General features: G+C 36.7%; 1 protein-coding gene across 1 annotated transcript in view; it reads right to left on the bottom strand.

Annotated features, from left to right (window-relative positions):
• Positions 1-5,000, bottom strand: part of fat4 (FAT atypical cadherin 4) — a 132,464-nt gene that overhangs the window by 122,026 nt on the left and 5,438 nt on the right. The window lies entirely within an intron of this gene.

Here is a 5,000-nt window from a genome sequence, read left to right as displayed (position 1 = left end):
TACATTTACTAAAGATGCAAAATGACTTAAGATATTAAGCCTTGTTTTCTGAGAATTTGATCAAAATGAAGTGAGTTTTTGCTTAAAACAAGATCAGATATCTGCCAGTGAGGTCATAAAAATCATCTTGTTTTTACTTTGGATCAAGTTTATTTATTCTGACTCCACTGACAGATATTTGTTCCTGTTTTAAGCATGAACTCACTTCATTTTGATGCATTTTCCAGTTTATTTTAATACAGTTTTCAGAAAACAACACTTAATATCTCAAGTCATTTTGCATCTCCAGTAAATGTATCTTGATATAAGAATGTTTAGATGTTTTTACTGGAAAACGAGACAAAAATACTGAGGACTTAGTGTTGAATTGGAATGATGGGAACTGTGATTTAAATCTAAGGAAGTAGAATTAAAATGAACTGAAATGCAAACAAAATGTGCTCTAACAATAGAGAACTTTTTTGGACTACTGTGGAAAAACACTTCATTTCCCAGAATGCATCAGCGGTGCGAGTCTTCCTGTCTTTCCATCTCAACTTCCTGTGGATTGTGGACCTAATCAATTCAAATTCCGACTCATGAACTGAAAGAAAGACAATTCAAAGACACTTTCAGAATAACAGAGGTTGTTGAAATGGAAAAGAAAATGACAGATAAAGCCATAAAGATGTGGCAAACTCACTGACATATTCTCAAAGTAATTATTTTATCCAAACACTAAATCAGTATTTTTGTCTTGTTTTATTTTTTTATTTTTGTAAAGTTTTTTTAAAGGAAAGATTAACTGCGTAAGACTTGTTTTCAGAAAATAAATCTTAAATTATGTTTATTTTTCTTACCTCAGTGGCACATTGTTTTATTTATAAATCTAACAACACTTTGTTAGATTTATAGTTAAAACAATTTGCCATTGAGGTCAGAAAAATACACATAATTTACATCATTTAAGATTTATTTTCTGAAATGGGTTTATGCTTAAAAACAAGAAAAAAAATCTGTGAATGGCATTAGAATAACGCACTAAATATAATATTTATTCTTTGAAAACAGTCCTATTGTCTTATGCAATTAATGCAATAAATGTCTCTGCTGCTTCATGCCAGGGTTATTATAGTAAAAAAAAAAAAAAAGACAAACAAAAAATGGTTAACCCTGTGTGTGTATGTCTGTGTGTGAGTGAGTGTGTGTGTGTGTGTGTGTGTGTGTGTGAGTGTGAGTATGAGTGTGTAAGTGTGAGTGTGAGTGTGTAAGTGTGTGTGTGAGCGTGTGCGCGTGCGTGCGTGCGTGTGTGTGTGTGAGTGTGAGTATGAGTGTGTAAGTGTGAGTGTGTAAGTGTGTGTGTGAGTGTGAGTGTGAGTGTGTGTGTGTGAGTGTGAGTGAGCATGTGCGCGTGCGTGTGTGTGTCAGAAAATGCACTAGTTGACCGTTCACTTAGTCTTGTTCAGCCAAACTGTTAACTATCTGACTGACATGTTAGGAGTTCAACCACAGTTTTGTGTTTTGTGAAAATCCTAACTCTAACATAATAATGAGAGGTACAGTGTGCAGGTGAACTGGAGCATATCAGCTGCGTCCATTTAAACTTTCTCCACACTTTCAGCGCAGCACAATCCATGCCTGATTTCTGTGATTCACTTTCTCCAATCACTTTCAGCTGCAGTTCGGAGTAAACAAACCTCACAGCGAGAAACAATAGCGCGCCGATACACTTAACCCATGAATGCCTCGCACAGAGTTACTTCACAGTCATTCACAGGAACACACGGTGCAGGTTTGCCATGTTGCTGTTTTTTCACACAAACATTGCTAAAAATTTTGGTGTTGAAACTATTTTTTGCAGTACATATGTCCACTTTAGATGCCTGCTGTAAGCGACGCCAGTTTAACTTTAACCGCACGCCTTCTCTCCAAAATCCTGCCCTCAAAATACACCCATCAAACCCAAACACATACAGCGACTCCCAGGCGTTTCTGATAAGCTACAAAAGCTCAGGCTGTTGCCGGGTTAACACAGACACAGGTGTGACGCTCAGGTAGAGACCTACACACAGATACTGAGCCAAGAGGGGGAGCTATAGAGAGAGAGACGGTTCAGAGAGGAATGTGAACGCGTGTCTATCGGTCCAAACCCTCATCCTCCCACCGCTCAACGAGAAAAGAGAGAAAGAGAGTAAAGAGAGTAAAGAGGAAGAAGAGAGAGACGGCTAATCAGCCTTAAATCAGTCACATGAGAGAAACCACACACACATTACAGCAGCAGACAGACAGAAATAAGAGTTAGATGTCACCGAGAGAGAGAGACAACATCAGAAAAGTCCTGTGGTGTTACTATAGATAGAACAACAGCCATATCCAATCATACTGAATGATTAACATATAATAATAATAAATAATAATAAAAAGAAGAGTTGAGGTGAAGAGAGACGTGATTTTACAAAGTTTATCCCATACGCAAATGAAATATATCCATATATATTAAATATATCAAAACTTAATTTTTGATTAGTAATATGCTTTGCTAAGAACTTCATTTTGACAACTTTAAAGATGATTTTCTCAATATTTTGATTTTTTTGCACCCTCAGATTCCAGATTTTCAAATAGTTGTATCTCAGCCAAATATTGTCCGATCCTAACAAACCATACATCAATGGAAAGATTATTTATTCAGCTTTCAGATGATATATACATCTCAATTTCGAAAAATTGACCCTTATGACTGGTTTTGTGCTTCAGGGTCACATACATAAAATATATTACCATATGAAGTAAAAACAAACATGAAACCTATTAGAAATTGGAACAATATCATATTAACATATATAAAATATATTAACATATATAAAACCCGTCACTACATGTTGATTTTATATAAGTAAATTTAAAAGATAGACATGTATTTAAAAAAAAAAAATAGAAAAACATTTTTTTGAAGTTGCATATATCAATAAAATATATATTGATGACATATATATGGTTGCTACTTATAATACCATATAAAAATTCATCATATAGATATTATTAACATAAGTACATATACACATTTTACTATGGGGATTTTATATACACTATGTTATAAACTTATAACATCTTCATCTACCCAGAGAATGTACAAATTTGAAAATTACAGAATATTTGGCCTTGCAATATTATATAAAACAGTATATGTCATATATTACATTTCCTTATCGGATGATCAGTATGTTTTTCAGTAAAAAATGCAAACATTCTTACAATCAAATACATTTACTTGAGAAGCAACATTTTTATGAGATATCATCATATCTTGTTTTATTTATTTTTTCTTCTTTTAAGCATCAACCTGCGTTATGTTACATTAAGTTTGTAAAATTTCTCAATTTAAAGATGTTTTAATGGCAAACAAGAGCAGTACTTGTTATGAAAACAAGTTATTTTGCATTGGAACTGTGAAGCCCAACATTCACACCAACACACACACATTTACTTGACTATTCAAATAGAACATTGCATAGACTTCTGTTGTTTAATGCACATAGTTGTAGATGCACTAACATAATCCTAACAGAAAACTTCCTGCATTTTTACATTTCTAAAAAACTCAAAATATGGCTAAGTAGGTACACACACACACACACACACACACAGAGTTTGAGCAGGACTAATGTCACACACATCTGCTTCCATTGTCACTGCTGTATGGTATGATCTTCACGTCACATGGACACTTTCATACAACCTCAGATGAGTTACTTCAGCACACCGTTATCTGACACAAGCGATGACACCCCCTCACAAGGCAAAGCAAAGCAAAGCTAACCGTTTTGGCTTTAATTACGCTCACTCTCTTTCTCTCGGAATGGAGAGCAACGCCTCTCAGGAAGCTATTTTCAAAACTCTAACACAAAGCACATTTCATCACAGCAGCAAAGAACGAGGAAAAAAAATCTACTTTATAAACGCAAATCATCAAGCCTGTAATAATGTAACATTTTCAGTTCCAGTTTAAATTTCCAAAACACACACATATATAGAATCACATTTGTTTTTCATTTGAGCAGAGGCCTGCGCACACAAACCCACAAGCCCAGTGTAGAATTTCATCTGGTTCCTGCAGCCGAGAGTTTAACTCTATCCCTCGAGGGAGAGTTTAGCGGGAGCAATGCAGATGCGTCGCAGTGTACCAACTCAACGTGTGGATTAAGTTTCACTTTTAGAGATTCCTCCTATTACTCGGCTCAGCCCCTTCTGAAAGGAAATTTCTATTCACTGAGACTTAGAGGGTCAGCTGAATTTAATGGTCACTTATTGCCTGTTCAGGCAATGCTGGTGGCACAAAGCAGGGTCTCATGGACCACCCTGATCCGACATCGCCTGAGGCGTTCAAACCCTGGCTAATTCCCCTGCTTACTCGGCGGGGGACAGGTATCTGAGACCCACACACGGATCTCCACCGCTCATTTCCCTTTTAGCCTGCCTTTCCGTGGCAAGAAAACTATTACAATAAGAAAGAAACAAACAATTCCATCCCGTGGTTTTGTGTTATTCATATCCGCAATCATGCTGTCTGGGCGTCTGATTTGTTGAATTTGTCACTGCTGATAAGAGAGATTAGTTTGCTCGCAGCAGAAACACAAAGCAGCACATTTTACCCAGGGTTCCCCTCTCTCTGCCTGAGCAACTCGGAGCACAGCGATCGCTCCACTCTGAGATTAAGGCCTGCGCTCTCTCCGAGCTGAAACAATACAGCTAGCCTGCCAAAAAACAAAGCTCACATTCTCAAGTGCAAAGCAATTTATACTTAATACAACCCAGATCATCTAAAAAAGAACAGGGGGGAACAAAAAGAAGCAGGAACTTTGATAATGCACGTACAACACTCTTTTCCCCCTCTTTAGTTTGGATATTCTCGCTTAGGTTTTTCCACCACATTCACACAAATGACTTCAGCACGTTTCAGAATATGTTCCCTTAGATTTCCTTTCACACAATATGCAAGAGCCATTGAAATCACTGACCGC

This window comes from Sinocyclocheilus rhinocerous, unplaced genomic scaffold (genome assembly GCF_001515625.1).
Source record: "Sinocyclocheilus rhinocerous isolate Xijiao unplaced genomic scaffold, SAMN03320098_v1.1 scaffold1439, whole genome shotgun sequence".
In the NCBI taxonomy this organism is placed as follows: domain Eukaryota; kingdom Metazoa; phylum Chordata; class Actinopteri; order Cypriniformes; family Cyprinidae; genus Sinocyclocheilus; species Sinocyclocheilus rhinocerous.
The sequence above is the reverse complement of the archived record's forward strand: the minus strand, read 5'-3'. Positions and strand labels throughout refer to the sequence as shown.